Source organism: Haemorhous mexicanus, chromosome 8 (genome assembly GCF_027477595.1).
Source record: "Haemorhous mexicanus isolate bHaeMex1 chromosome 8, bHaeMex1.pri, whole genome shotgun sequence".
Classification (NCBI taxonomy): domain Eukaryota; kingdom Metazoa; phylum Chordata; class Aves; order Passeriformes; family Fringillidae; genus Haemorhous; species Haemorhous mexicanus.
Window position 1 is genome coordinate 21,187,331 of NC_082348.1, and position 16,505 is coordinate 21,203,835.

Below are 16,505 nucleotides of genomic sequence, written 5' to 3' on the forward strand. Positions count from 1 at the left end.
GGCAGACAGACAAGCTCACTGTGGTTAATCATTTCCTGCATGATTAATTTCCAAGCAAAAAAGAGGAAGAAACAAACAACCACAGAAATAAAACAGAATATATAAATTTAAGGGGAAAAACCCCTGAAGTTGCCAATTAAAATGCTGATTGCTCCCCTATGCAAAAAGGCCCAACTTCCAAATCAGCGTTGATTTGATTCTTTCAAAATCCATTACTTTCTCCTAATGAAAGAAGGGAATTTTTTTTTGTTTTAAAATCTGAATTTAGGGAAATTGGGCTACACTACCAAGTACTTTAGTAAGGTAGCTCTCAAAACAAAAAGCACAGCTAACTCTAAATACATTACAGAGTAGCTGGAAAATCACTTACAATCAGTTTTATATAGACCATAATATGTTTTCATAAATAATTTTTTAACACAGTACTGAGCTATCAAACTTTTTTGCCAAAAATAGTTACAATGATGTAATGAAATTTGAACCCCCCTGCTCCCACTTTCCTTGGCAGACCTGAGTCATCAGTAAGCCTACATGTCCTGTGTTCCACCACCACAATCTCCCAAGGCCAGAGGGGTTGCCTGCCCCAAGTGTCAGCCCAGGGGTGTGGCACAGTGTGAATGAGAACTTGAGAGGATGCTGAAGGTGCTCCTCCCATGCAACACCACACCAGTAAGTCCCCCCCTGAAAAGAATCAGGTGTTTTTCTTCTTCTCTTTTTAGTAAAGTTTCTATATATATATAAATCTATAAATAAATATACAGATAGGTGAGTTTAAGTCCCTAAAGAGTTCAACAAGGGTACTGAACCAAATTCAGTTGGGCCTGAAGCTGCTGGAAAATACTGAAGAATTCCCCTATAGGGTAAAGAAAAAATGTTTAGGAGACTCTCTGGCCTCAATCATTTGCACATGGAGGAGTGAAAAGCCTATCTGGCACTGAAGTAACCTGATAAAAGTTTTAACTGAGACACTGGGGACTGCTGTATAACAACCTTTAACTCAGCAGGACAGCCTGGATTTTCATTCTCGTAACTGGGATGAAACTTCTGAAGCTCATCGACTCCAGGGGAAAAAAGTGACATCTAAAATGTTACTGTCAGTATTTTTGAGTCCTTTAACACCAGTGGTGGTCTTTTAAGAAGAGTTTTTGGCTGAGAAGACAATCCTTTTGGTGCAGGGATTACAAGACTTTGAGACAGGACATTACAAGGGTGTGAGAATGTAAATTGTCCTATCCTGTCTGGAGGAAGCTGTGGTACCAAAAGGAGGCACTAACTTTTCACCCTTAAAACCATTTGCAGAGATCTGGACAGCCAAAAGAGAGACCAACAGAGAAGTTACTCTGAGTGTTTGAGACCCAGGGAAATTCTGGGGAGCTGCTGCTGCCAGAGAGAGGAAGCCTACTTTACTGGGGACTTTTGGCACTTCAAGGAAACTCTCCACAGTACCCAGAATGAGTATGACATTGAGTATGACTTTCCACCACACTGAAAAATGCCACCCCTTACACAAAATGCCAGGACAGAGGGGGAATACCAGTCAGTGATGGAGAGCTCCTGCCTAGACCCATTGGAGGGGTGATGGATGACAAGCTTTATTCACAGGCACACGTGGAAGTGGATGAGGTCTGTGTGGCCCTGAAACAGGATTTGGCCCAAGCTGAACAACACACAGGAGGATATCCCATAGGGAAGTGCACCTTTTCCAATTCAGCAGTGACAGATGTGGGGGATGCAACACCATCCTGCTGCAAGCAGGGACCAAAAGGGGAGAAGTGGAAAGCAAGAGCCTGAAGGGTCTCTAGCAGAAGTGAATAGGGTAGTTCTTGGGAAAGAAACATATCAAGTCAGTATCACAGTGAACCTTTTTCCTGCCCTACTTAGGCTGCAGAGAGAGGATATATTTTTGTTTTGTTTTGGAAATACCTTTTCAAGAAACTGCAGAGTTAGTTTAGCTCAGTTATGCCATTGTAAGAGGTATATAAAACGTGCAGGTGTTGGGGAGCTAGTGAGGACCAGTAAAGATAAATAATAACAAGAACAAACAAAAGACATGACTAGTTAGGAAAAAAAAATGAGGATGCTGTCAGTCAGGTGCTTTCATGTCTCTGTGCACGTTATCCCAGGCCCCTGTGCTCTGTCAACCCTACAGCATCTCCATCTTCCTCCATACTCCTCATGCTCACTCCCTCATCCCAGAGCATCCAGCCAAGTGCAGTGATCCTCCAGTCAGCATCATCTGCAGCTCTGGGTAATTTCCCAGAGACCTAAAACACCCTCAACACTTTGCATCTACTTCCTACCACCACAGGAATACAGTAACAGAGCAGGTTACTATGTGTCAAACACAGTTCAGACTTTGAAGGAGAAAATCCAGCAGTGCTGCATCCATAGAAAATTACAGCTAAAAAATAGCCTGCCATGGTGACAGAATGTTGTTTCAATCCAAGTATTTGAAAAAGATTATTTTTTTCAGTGAAATACTTTTCAAGATATGCAGAGGATCACAGGCAATGGCTGACTTTGAAGGACTGTCTCTAGTAACCAACACAGTCCCTGTTTGGAAAAAAACAGCTAAGCTTTTGGTCAGTCTGTGTGTTTGGATGTAGACTTGAGAAAAGCTGATAATGTAAGAGCAAACACACTATAGCAGAAAGTATCTGATTCACTGAAAACAGAAATTGCTTACATCTAATCCATACTCCTATCATTCCTTTCAGCCAGTGTGCCCAGAGGAGTGGTACAAAAACACTCCTGTCTGTTCAGGCAACAAGGGTCAGGCCACATTCCCCACCACAGCAACCTGGTCCTGGGAACAGCACCTCAGCACTGCAAAGGACACCTGGAGCAAAGCCCCTGCTGCACCAGGCACCTCAGGAGGGAGTTTACTGTTCTTGAAACAGGCACATGTGTGTCACTCCACAGCAGGAGGCCAGGGCTAAATCCAGCAGAAAAATCTAATTACTGGGCTGTATTCCAGTCCTCAGGACAGGAGAACACATGCTCAGACACTGCAACCTCTGCCAGCTCCATCTCATCGGTGCCCCCACACCAAAAAATGAAGGGCCCTTTCTCCAGCCACTCTGCAGAAAGTCCTAGGGCAAAAGGCTTCACCTTAACTCCCAGACAGGAGTGATGGTTAAGGATGAGCTGTTTGTGAGCTCTCCTTCAGCTGTCCAGAGCAGAGCTGCCTGCAACACTTCACCATCCACCACCCACCTGTTATCAAGGTGAGCACTGGAACCAACACACGAGGCTGTTAGCCAGGCACTGCCCCAGCACAGCCAAGGAGGATTCTCACAGGCTGGAGGTGACCTTGAAAGGGACACTTGACTCCCAGTGCTCTGGAGAGGCCACAGGGACAACCTCTCCACACAGGGACAACACACTTGGGGCAAGAAAGGATCTGATGTCTCTCTCCAGCCTATTCCCTCATCTGTTCTTCCTTGTGAACATTTTGTGTTCACAAAATAGTGCTCCTAGCATATAGCCCAAGAGCTTCTCTGTAATGGGGCTACTTTTCCCAGTGTCTCATCACTGTGGTAGTCATCACTCAATGCCATGTGGCTGCTCAGCACTGCACAGCTTTCTCCCCAGAACTGTCTTAAACTCAAGGAGCTGTTGGTAGGGTGAACAGGCTAGTTCAGAAATTAGGGATTTCTGAGTATTGCCTCCAGGTTATTCAGTCCTAAATCAGAACGAAATAATTGCTCTTAAGAGCAGGACTTTTTCCACCATCTTATCCTCACAACACAGCACCACACATCTCTGACCAGGCAGGGTACTCATGGCCTGGCAGGCAGCAAACAGCGAGGGGCAGGGAGGGATGTTTCCCACAAGCCACACCTGCTGATCCAGAAGCAGAAAGGCATGGCCTGACCTTTGGAATCCCCAGCTTGTTACCATGGGAAAACAGCTTTTGTTGACACGACCATATCCACCTTTTGCCTTTCCACCTATTGCTCCACTTTTATTTCTAGGTTGTTACAACTCTGACCACTTGTTTGCTTTGTGTAACACGACAGCAATCCTGCTCTTTGAATCAAATTGACAGAAACCTGGAGCATTTTCTCCCTTCTATCCACTTTTTTGTAGCATAACAGGCCAAAAGTACCATAAATTAGTCCACCATAAATGTAGGGGTTTTTGGACATTTGAGCTGTTGTAACTTTTAGTACACATAGAAAAAACTCAAGAAAGTAATCAAATGTGGAGAGCCAGCTCTGGGATTTTGCTGGTAGATATCTGCTGCCCCCCCACAGGTGTGCTGCAGTCCCCTTCAGAGCAGGAGCTCTAATGAGGGGCAAATCTCTGCAAGTCCTGAGGCTGGGATGAAAAGAGCCCGTCTGGAGTTGCAGATTACATCGTGGGAGCTATGGGATACCCCACACCACATTCTCTCCATGCCCAGGGCACTAAATGAATAATGATGTGACCTGCACAACACCATTGCTGATGGTGCTTTCATTCATCTTTCTCTAATCAACAGGATGGCATGAAGCAGCAGTCAAGAAACATTTAACAACAATGGATACTTACAGAAAAGGATCAAGGACCTCCCACACTATAACACTGTTTCATTTTTCAGTAGGTATAGGTTTAAAATTCAATTCAGCATTCAAATAGGCTTTTTTAATATCAAGCATTTTCTTCATCACAATCAACTAAGTCTTACTAAATATGCAGTGAATTGTGGCTGTTCTACTAAAGGCAGCATCTATAAAATGATATTAAAATAGTAAGTGCCTCTAAAGGGGAAATCTGAGGCATATAAGGGCAAGACATGTGGAGTGAATTTAAAGCATCGTTTTCCAATCCCTCTTATAAATATTACAATATTCTTATGAGAATGTTGAAAAACTACAGTGCAGAGAGATCAGCTCATATTTCACATCAAAAGCCCAAACAAAAAGCTAAGTGGCCTGGGCAGTCATCAGGGAAAAGCCAACTGCACAAGCAAGAGTGCATTGGAGTTTTTACAGCCCAGGTGTTGACGTAAATTAGAGTAACTTGAATACCTGCCATTAGAGAAGCAATCAAAGACTGATCTGCCTGGAGTGTGGGAAAAACAAAGCAAAAGCCAGCCCCAGATCTGCATAATGTAAGGGAGCCTGCTCCACCATAGACAGTGCAGGAAACCATCACCTCAGAGCCAGGTTACTGTCAATAAAAGCCTCAGTTCAACGCAGCAAGACCCATAAATCAGTTTTGTGAGAAACAGGCAACCAGGCCTGGTAGAGATTTTAATTAAAAAAAAAAAAACAAAACAAAAAAACCCCCAAATTTTCCATTCTTGAAGTTAATTTTGAATGATTTGAGGCTGCGAAGTGGTGAGGAACCTCCAGTGGACTGGCTAGAGATGGAGGGCCTGAATTTATTCTCAATAGAGTTCATGGAAAGGCTCAGGCCAGTTTTCAGAGGCAACTGGATGAGACTCATTGTACCTTCAGACTTTGCTGAAGCATTTGAACTTTTAGAGGTCACATTTAGAGATTAAGAAGAGTGCATCCCATGAAGTCCATTGATGTTTTCTCCTGTGGAGGGATTTGCACTGTAGCTCGGGGTTAGTCATTAAACCAGATCATTTGTGAGGCACCAAATCATATTTGCACATAAGTGATGAATTTGAAAAGTGTCACAGTCAGCAAGCAAGGCTAGCTAGCACTGACTCCCACACCACCATCCTTTGGATCAGGAAGGCTGGTGGAGCAAGGCCCACAGCCATAGCTGGCACAGAGATGCCATGCCTTGTGCTCAGCACTGCTGGTACCTTGCTCCATGAACTCGGGGAGAGCAACCAGCAAGATGTGCTGTCATCTGTCTCCAAGGACCACAGCCTATAGACAAGCTCCCCATAACTTACCCTCTGTGCCCTGCTCACAAACCACCCACTGAACAGAAACTCACACCACTTCTTACTAACTGAGTAGGTACTAAAGGAGAACTCATTTTGCATATCCCTTGTATTCCCTGTGTTCACAAACCTTCTCTGACCTCCACTTCAAAAAGCTGTAAGCCAGCATTTGATCTGCCATTTAAAGGCTTATTTCAGCAACGTGGCCAGGAAAAATTAATTTCTTTGTAGACTCTGCTGGGCTGCTACAAAACATTTACTTTTTTACAATTCACATTGCCTAAGGAATTAGTACAAGTTTGCAATAAAGCAATTGAAAATTTTCAGTTTACTGACTTAAAAATGAATATACACAAAATATACCATTACTTTGCATACTTTTAGTATTTACCAAGGTAGGTATTTTATCTTAGATCCTCCTCTGAGAATAGCTACAAAATGAAACTCTCTTACAAATTTTACATGATAGCTTACAGTAATAAATTATTATCACTTTCAACCCCCCAAAATGCAGATGTATCTGAAGCTGGGCAGTGTATGCTGAGCATCTGCACACACAGAAGCTGGACAACAAAGCATCATTTTGCACAAAGACCAAGAAACTCTCAGTATCCATTTTCCTTGCTTGGAAAAGAGCTCTGCCTCTGGGGTTTGGCCAGCTCTCTAGAGTTCATACTGTGTCTCGGAAAGCTTCCACGTGGGCTGCTATGGTTTCAGTAATTATTTTTAAAGGATCTGGGCAATATAAAAACAAATCTGTGGAAGAGTCTTTAAAATCAGGATGGAAATAATAAAGAGAAGGGAAAAGGGGGGACAAAAAGTAATCTGAAGCAATGAGAGGGTTTTCTTGAGCAAACAACCCCTCCCCAAACTCTGGGACTTCAACTGCCCCTTCTTCACATTGGAGCCAATCTTAGCTCATCCCAAACTACTCAAGATACTGTGGCCAAAAGTTCATGATCTGTTCTCAATGGTCTACACAACTGTAGATTTGCATCCAAATTGCATCCAAAGCAATAAAAAAAACCCAACCAGAAGGTAAATCAAGGATAAGAGATTAAAATTAATCTCAAATATCTTATCATACACATGTTGCTTTGAAAAGGATCAATTTAAAAACAAAAAAGAGAAGCAGTAATATTACTGAAAACACATAATTGCATATGTGAAATTACATGATCACCTAATATCCTGGCAGTACTGGCAAATGAGGCCTTATTCTAATCCATATTAAAAAGAAAGTCAAAATGTTATGCTCCTGCACCACCCAATTATCTGTCTGGGTGGAATCCAGCAGCAAACTCCTCCTGCAACTTCAGAGATATAGATAAAGGAAGCAACACATTACTGCTATTAAAAAATGTTCAATAAGACAACCTTAAAACTACCTTTAGATGGACTGTACAAAACTAACAGACCAGATAACCATTAAGGAACCATTAAATAAAGAAGACTGAAGGTTGTCATTATCTCTGCATTGTCTGGTTCTTTGCATCATATATAAAAATCTACTAAATCTGACCATCATTTTCTCTCTTTTAAAAAACATAGATTTTAAACTGATATTGTGTTGGAACTACAAGAAAAGCTTAATTTTAAGAGTCTAATTTTTTCATTTAAAATAAAAAAGTACCACCTGTCCTTAGATGACAGGAACTGCTCTGGATTCATTCCAGACCTAAGAAGTCTTCTTAGAGGAAGATATAATCCAAAGGCAGTAATGAGAATCTGTATGATAAATGATGAGGGCTGCCAGCTGAAGTTCTAGGGCTAAAGCAGACTAGCAGAAGGGACAATAAAGATTCATTTTTTCCACGTGAGCAGTGAATGTGTTGAATTCATCATATGCCTTATTCTGAGCTGACCAGCACTTCCTGCCTCCAACACCAGTTACTGGACAAAAAAACCTGCTACCTAATGGAAATATGTACAGAAACCCCACAGAGGATCTCCTGCTCCAGACTCACTCCCAGGGAAGGGCAGCTCCAAAGCAAACTGGTAGCCTGCAGAGTGGCCTGCAGAAGGTCATCTCCAGCCCAGGGGCTTTTGGGACCTGTGGACTGGTGTTTAGAGATATCCCCAGGCAAGGAGTCTGATGCCCTGGTGGCTGCTCATTCAGACTCCCATCTGCTGCTGAAGCAGTGGAAGGACAAACCTGAAATTCTTCCTCCTCTGTTTGGGTTTAGTTTGTCTCTTTGCAAAGCACTCAAAATCTAACCCACAGCACACTGAACATCTCTCCACAGGTTATAGGAGAGACCTCAGCCTTCAGCATCAGAATTTGCATGTGTGCAATCACCAGCAATACTCATGTGCTGTTCCTATCACCAGCAATTTCCATTTGGCCCAATCTGGAAAACATCCTGAGTAATACAAGGATGAATTTTTCTGTTAAGTATTTCCAACGCTGCCTTTTGGCAAGAAAAAAATGTCAATAATCACTTGGAAAAGAGAGGTACAGCTAAGAGACGTTTCAATTATTTCATAAATAAGCTGCCAAAATGCAAAGAACAAAATCCAGGCAATACTAATATTCTTCATATTTATATCATTACAAACCAAGCTGAGATCAAAGTATTGACCAACCACAATTACACTTTGTTTCATTTACTAGAACAGAGCTACAATAAAATTTTATTCACAATAGCTTTGTAAAGCCATTTTTACATAAATTCTTCCATCTGCTTTTGCAGCAGGACTTCATATTTATGCAATATATATGTTTATGAAATATAGGTGAGATAACATTGAATTGGAGGTTTCAGATTAGACACCTGGGCCTTTAGCTGAATATTTAATAATACTGGGACCATGAAATTCGCAGGTATGCATCCAAGTACACAGCACACATCTGCAGCAGGTGATGCCAATTTAAACACCTACTGTAAGGGCACAGAGTTCAGCTGTCTGTGACTAATCTAAGGTTTCATTGATCAGTTGGAAGCCCTATAAGTAAAGATAGGGCTTTCAGAATCTTCTGAAGACTACATTTATGAAATAGGCTTCTCTACTTGTTCTGGCAATTATCTAATAGATGGCAAGGTACCCGTTCTGTTTTTCATCAATCCGTGGTTCCTTCAAACTCAAAGCAATTCTAATGTTACATGAAAGACAATGCAGGAATTTAAATTCCCTGATCTACCTAGAGAGGCACTAAAATTTGTGCATGTTTAATAAGGTGGGGTTTCGGTAAAAAAAAAAAAAAAGAGAGAGGGAAACTACTTTTATGTCTTGTCTAAGTCTGAGACTTGAACAGACTTCTACCTTGATGTACTGACATCATGGCACTGCAGATGAAGCACAGGGCTCTCTGACTGATGGTGACTGCCCCGATTATCCCCTGGTCCTGCAAGGGACAGAGGCAAATTGGTGCTGCTCCAGCTAGGACTGGGAGGGCACAGATGGCAGAAGCAAGAGGGCACACAGTCCTGTAAAGGGCTCTGGTTTAAAGCATGGCACAAATGAAACAAAAAGCATCCAAGGACAACAAATTGAAAACGCCCATCTGCTTTCCTCCCCATCTCCAATTACAGAAGTTTTTGCTCCAGTTTATTTCTCTTTGGAAACAACTTTTTACAGCTGCACATGGCAAGTACTTTGCTAGTGAGTAAAGAGGAGAAGCTGGAAAGAATGATTATTAATGGATTCTGCCAAAAAAATAGGGCAAAGTCACAGCTCAGGACACAAACCAGTCGTTCTCCCCCTACACAAAGGCATGTCCTAGACTGCCTTCCTGAGAGGGAAAACAGCACAGTTGCCTTGCCTACTGCAGCTACCCGGGCTGGAAACATACAGCACCCCTCCACTTGATACCTATGAAGCTGGTTCAGTCAACACATGTCAAAAGAGTGTGTTTCCCAAGTCACAGTGAGTGAAAACCAAGAGCTTCCACTCAGTCATCTGCATTTTATTTTAAATATTTATATTCTGTTTTCTAAGACATTCAACAACGAAACATTTCTGTGAAGCCAGTGTAGCCAAAGGCAGTGTGCCATGTGGGTGCTGCCCTGGAGGGCATGGAGGCCACTGCAGTGACAGCCCATGGGAGGCCACAGCTAGTGACTGCACAGCCCAGCCCAGCAGAGGTGCCAGGAAGGTGAGTCTGCCAAGAGGGACAAATGCACATCTTGCCTGAACTCGGCAGGAGCCACGAGCCATTGCCTGAGGAGAGACAAGGTGCCTCATCCAGCTGCTCCAGGGTCAGCAGTGCCTCCTGGCTCTTGCCACTGCTTTGGAAGTGGTGCCCAGCCAGCACGGCACCTCTGTGTTAGCTGGCAGCTCTGAGGCAGCCTGCCACACAGGTGGCACAGGAACTCACTGGGACCCAGGGAACAGCTGGGTTTGGAGGTTATTGGCCTCCACCCAAGACAGCAGGTCTAGCTGAGCTCCTGCTGGTATTCCAAATGCAGGCTATTGCATGAAAGTAGTAATTTAGTGTAGTTCAAGCTAAAAAAAAAGTATGTATGACATACCACTGCCATGAAAACATACCCACAAAACCAAAAGCAGCCACATACCATCATTCAGCACTTGCATTTCCTCTTCAGAACATTCAACAAATGCTCTGACTCCAAAGAACAGCTGTAATTTGTCCTTGCTAGTGCCAGTCTACCAGCAGTTCAGAAGAGAAAAGAAACTGGTACCTGCAGGCTGTAGTGCTTGGTGCAGGTGCCCTGGAACAGCAAGTATTGGAGGGTGGCAACCTATTTCCCCTTATCTGTAATTAGAGTGGCTGTCACAGTTGTTGAACCCCAGCTAAAGTTATCATCACATCTGCTGAGTCCTGTAAATACGGCCAAAACCCCCATAAAACTGGCTGAACAATTTGGTTAGCTTGCAGGGGTAAAACCAAACCTTATTTTAAGTAAATTTGAAGGCTAAATTTCGCACATGGCAGACTGACCTGTAACTACTAACATCTTTGCTTTCAAAACCAGAATTTGTAATTAGATGGAGAGTAAGAGCTACTTCAAATCTGAGGCCACAAGCTTCCAAATAAAAAGCAATTTTTTTTCTAAACTCAGAAAGCTGTACTATCTGGATCAAACTCACAGCTGAAAGGAAGCTTTGGATTGGTTTTATAAGGTCATAAGATATTATTACTCTCATGAAGTCTACTTTCTCTTTTAAATTGCAGTCCTGATGACTGGCAGTCCTGAAAAAACGATGGGGCAGGGATCATTGTTTTCTTCCACATCTGCCAAGGCCCTTGTGAGCAGGCAGGCTCACAGGAGGCTGGGTCACAGGGAGAGCCAGTCCAGGCACCACCACTCAGAGAAAAAGCCTTGTGTCTGCACAGAGAGGGTACAGCAGCACCAGGGCTGCTGCGTGAAGAAAGCCTCAGCTCTGCAGCCAAACACTTCAGGTGAGCATTGATCCACCAAAACTTGCTATTAGGGAATGCTGCTCAACACAGCCAAACACAGCCAGCATGTATTTGAAGTTTTCATGAATTTGAAGTTCTCAGAAGATCTCAGACTTCCGAGATCTGTGATGTAAAAGAGCAGTTTTCTGCTCACCTGAGAAAGCAGCAGGGCCTGCCTTTCCAGGTCCCCCTCTTACACCAGGAGCAGACCTGGTCATTACCCTGACAGCTGCTAACAATAACTCAATACCTTCCCATAGTGCAGAGTATATAATACACTCATTTTATCTGTTTACTTCCAAAAGAAAGATCTCCTCAGGAAACTCAGAAACAGCATTTTCCATTCCCTCCCTGAAAGGTGAAGTATGAAATGCACTGTACCATCCATATGGAAATGTTTACTGCCTTTAAAATAACTATTCAGCTTTCATCAGTAACCAGAAAAATTCAAAGTCACGGTCAATAAGGAGACTGAAATACAGAAAAACAGACAGCAGGGCTGGAAGAGGGCAGCTACCCTTCCTTCCCCTGAGTCACCATAGATTATATCATTCCTGGCAGTATTCAACTCTTTTTTCTCTAAAAATCTCCACTGATGGAAAGTCTGCAATATCCCTGTCATCTATCTTGTTATCCTAACAGCCAATTAAGCTTTTCCCAGTACTTTATTTAGACCTCCATTTGCTGCAATTTCATTTACTATTTTTCACACTATTTACAAGTGATGCAAAAAAGAAATCATTCCTTTCCTCTTCATGGTTACTTGAAAACTGGTTACATGTCTCTTTGAACTTCTCTTTAGGGCTAAGCAGTCATATTTCCTCCAGTCTTTCCTCACAGGTGGTATTTGTGCTGTCATCATTACTGCTGTTCTTGGGACCTTCCATAATCCCATATCATATGTGAAATGGCTGAGAGGGACAATGCACCAGCTTTATCTCAGTCTTGCATTGTAAGTTTATAAATACTCCTATCTTCCTTATCTGCATGTCTCCCTTCTTTGAACAGGCCATCCCCTCCTACCCAAACAGGGAGGTTTGACTACTGACCACACAGTGGTACCATCTTTTTCAGTCCTGTGGAATAATCCTCCAAATAATAGCCTTTGCACCAACCCTCATCCAGCAGCAGTCCATGCCTGGTAAGAGCTGTGAATTCACAAATAAAGTGAGACATTTGTCTGTTTCTGGGGCTAGCTGTTCCCTCTCACAGCTCCCAAGCCTAGCACCCAGATTTCTCTAGACTGTGGTTTCCAAAGTGCACTGCTGAAACTATACCAAAGCATCAACCCTCTTGGACCAGCTACAGGCTTAATCTAGAAGAAACCCTGAATGGTTTTGTGCTCATGTCTACAGAGAACCAAAACCCCTAACCACTCTGGGACCCTCCCAGCATCAGTCTCTACGTGGCCCACTAACCATAAGGAAGCCATGGTTGGGGATTACAACACAGAGCATTTGAGATAGGAAATACTTGATCTGCTGGACTGCACCAGCTCTAAATCAGTACACTGCAGCCTATCTACAGCCCATGCTTTCTGATGGAGCCTCTGCTGCAACGAGAAGAAAATTAAACCAAAAATTAAATTAAAAATTAATTAAACTAAAATTGTAAAAAAAGTAAACACACTGTTCTTTCTTTCTTACTAACCATGTGTTTCAGTGAATATTTTCATACTATACCTGTTCATTAGCACCAAACTGTAAACGTTGCAGGCTTCACTGTGCAGTTTTCAAGTGTAATGTCATCTGCTCTAATTCATGACAACTACAGATTCATTGTGCCTGGTAATATCATACCTTAGGTCTCCTGACCTAGCTGCTAAGCCTTAAATCCCTTCACTGTTAACCTTGTACTACTGGAATGGAAAAAAAAAACCACAAAAACAAACAGAAAATAACTCACTGCACATGTTAAAAGCTAATGGATTTGGCATAAAATCTGATGTGACCTAAGGCACCTAAATCTGACATTAGGAAAGGTGTGGCACATCAGAGCATGCCTGTGAACTGGCACTGCCATTAATCTGCCCTGGAGAAGAATGGCTCCTGTACTGTCACACTGCAACCTAAGACACGAGATGGCTCTGTGGCTTCCAACTCTTACAGGCCAGGAGTGATAAGAGCAGAGGAGCTTCCTGTGCGGCTGCTCACACCATGACTCCCACCCACTGCCACCCTTCAGTGCAAACCCCACAGGCTCTGTACCTGCTCACAGCAGGAGATGCTTGCATAGAATGGGAGGTCTGGTCAATTCAGTCCAGAATACACTTTCTGAAGTTAGTTAAACGGCAATAACATTTCACAGGTTGCACAATCCTGCAAAGAAGAAAGGAAAAGAACTATTAACTGTGAACCACTGGGGATCACAGACCCTGAGCACGTGTCCATTACATATTTCCTTGAATAAGTAGAAATTCTGCATGATAAAGTGGCAGTGTACTGTAAAAAAGAACCCCCCTCCTTCTAAAGAGGAATCAGAACAGGAAAACACATTGCCTGGGTTCTCCTTATTGCTCACTGAGGCCCGAGGACCCAGTTTATTCTCAAACAAATTTAAGACCATTCTTCCAACTTCAGCATTACATACATAGTAAAAGCCATTACAAACAGTGGAAGGAAAACAGAAAAACATAAAAAGCCATGGATGTGATGGTAAGACTAATAGAGTTATCCACTACAACAGCTGCTCCTAGTAACAGACATGGTTCAACAACTAGCTTTGTAATTAGGAGGCTTCTGGAGTTTAGGCTAGAGAAAAACACATGCAAAAGCTGAAACAAATGTGTGGGGGGAAGAAAAGGAGAGGCAACAGCCTGGAAGATGTGACACATGTGCTGCAAATAACACCCCCACAAAAAATACACTTGACCATTTGATGTATTCAGTATTAGAACCAAGAACCAACAAAATCTTTAAAAATCAGTAATTTTAAAATAAAATATAAGAACAGTAGCCATTCAGCAATGTACAGATTTACTTCAATTTAGAAATCAGTTTCAAGAGCCCAGTCCCTCACAGCCATGCAACCCTGGCATATGCCATGTGGCAAAATGAAACCCACAAGGGGATCTGCTGTAGCTCTCTGAAGCTGCCCTATGCAGCTCCAGTTTGCAGTAGCTGGTGTTGCACATCTTAACTCCTACTTTTCCCCTTGCAGAGAGTAGAATAACCCTGTGCTATGGATCCAAGTGCACAGTGGACACAAGTTCAACAGTGCAACGCAGCCACAGTTTTTGGGGAGTAAAACCAGCTAGTGATTAAGATGACATTGAGTGGCTTATTCTATTTATTTGCAGAATTAAAGATTCTCTAATAAAACTTCAATCTAAATTTGAAGCATCCTCAAATCAATAAACTTCTATATTAGCACTGCTGAAGGGAAAGACAAAAGCAAACAATTAAAAAAAACACACAGAAAAAGGAATTTTTCTTCCATAGATAATAAATGCACAGACACATGTACACAGTCTCTCCTCCTTCTAAAGTGCAGCAGAAGAGTAGCCTGTTTCCTAAGCAAAGAATTTGTCCCCATCTGGTTCTATTTTTTATTATTTTCTCTTTTTGGTTTCCTTCTCTCTCATTCCAATGCAATTTTAATTCATTTTGTTTAGTCTGTACTTTTTATTCCCTTTCCTCTTTTTGCAGATTTCCTTTTTAATTTGTTAGAGGAAGAAACATTCTTTCCCTGGATTTCATAATACAAGCTGCTGGAAAAGACCCATTCAGAAATCCCCCCTCTTTAACAACTCTCCTGCTCTTTCAGTCCTGGTTGCCTACGTTCACTCCTGGTAGCAGAGCAGAAGTGTTAGGGTTTATTTATTTAGGAATGTGTATCAGTTTATTTTTTAATTCTATTTCAAATACCTGGCACAAGCCACTGCATGGAGGCTCAAATATATTATTTACGAGCCATTACGTTTAGCTTAAAACAACTCCTAATCTATTTGAGATGAGTCGCTATAAGACAGGATTAGCTGAAATGAAAATGTCTGCAGTGGGATTTTACTAAATTGCTTTTAAATCGCATTCCTAGTTAAACAGTGCTCCAGTAAAGACTATAAACCCTACTACATCAGAAGGGCTGATTTGGGGCAGAACTTTGGCTCTCGGAAAACTTGCTGGTTTTACAGAAGCAGAGGATCCCAACTAAGGCCAAAGCCTTCTCTGCATATAAAGCCCCAAAGCCCAAAATATGAGAGCAAAGCTCCGCAAGGCTGAGGCACAGAGCTGTTTAACTGCCCAGGAACAGGCCCTGCTATTTCCAGCTTGCCAAGACCCTCCATGCCCTGCAGCAGGGCCAGGTGCAGCATCCAGCTTCACGTGCTGGAGGTGGCAGCAGCCTGGCCCTGTGCGAGCCTTCACCTTACACAGGCGTTTCTGCACTGACATCAGGATGAATGCTCTAGGTGGTACCAGGAGGGTGAGAGAGCTGTGAAACTCAGTCTGATTTTCTACATGACCAGAAAAATATTTTTAAATATTTGGGAATAAGTATGGGCAACTTTGGGACTTCTTGCCTAATGCTCAGATCTCTGATTTTAATGCCTGGCATGGCCTTGTTACAGCACTGCCATCCCAGCAGCTGCATTTTGTGTGAGATCGCTGCCACCGCCCCTGTCCAAGCCCCTCTGCCTCACAGGCTGTGACCCGAGGTGCAGAGCAAGCACCTTGGCCTCCAGCCACCATTGCTGGAGCTGGCTGTGGGGCTGTCACCTCCTCTTCCCCACGCTCTCCTGGCACCACGTGCACTCCACACCAGGATTTCATTTTAGTTCAGATTCTATGCACTTACTACTGTATTATACATTTTATCATGTTGTTTTCTTTGTAACTTTCACTCCAACTTTGCATTTAAGATTTGTAATTAAGCACAGTTGCCCAGTAATTTAAAAGTAACAAATCTATATTTGTGGTAGAGTACAAAACATACATCCCATTAAAGAGTGTCCCTCTGAGAGCTCCCAAATTCTCCAGCACCAACCTAGCTTCATTTCATTCCTGATGCAATGTGCTCCCGCATCGAAACTCTCCAGCACAGAAAAGTCATGATGCAATTTCTCAACAGAAATCACCAGGAATGAAAGAACACCTTAACAACCTTAAAGACAATCTGTGCCACTAAAATCAAAGAGAAGAGCTACATACTTGGTACAGCCAAAACAAACTAAAAGAAGTTTTCACTACAGTCAATGCTTTAAACCTCTACTTGGAAAAGTGCTTTCTGGTATTTATTAACACTGAAGACGTCTATTAAAAATCCAGACCTTGAACTTATTTTACGGAAGTC

General features: G+C 42.7%; 1 protein-coding gene across 4 annotated transcripts in view; it reads right to left on the reverse strand.

The window, feature by feature from the left end:
* Positions 1 to 16,505, reverse strand: part of WIPF1 (WAS/WASL interacting protein family member 1) — a 56,017-nt gene that overhangs the window by 21,550 nt on the left and 17,962 nt on the right. For 3 of the 4 annotated variants that reach the window (XM_059853146.1, XM_059853147.1, XM_059853144.1), the window contains one exon: positions 13,424 to 13,534. The exons of the other annotated variant lie outside the window; for it this stretch is intronic. The gene's annotated coding sequence lies outside the window, so the exon portion shown is untranslated. The remainder of the gene's footprint in view (positions 1 to 13,423; positions 13,535 to 16,505) is intronic. 4 annotated transcript variants of the gene reach the window in all.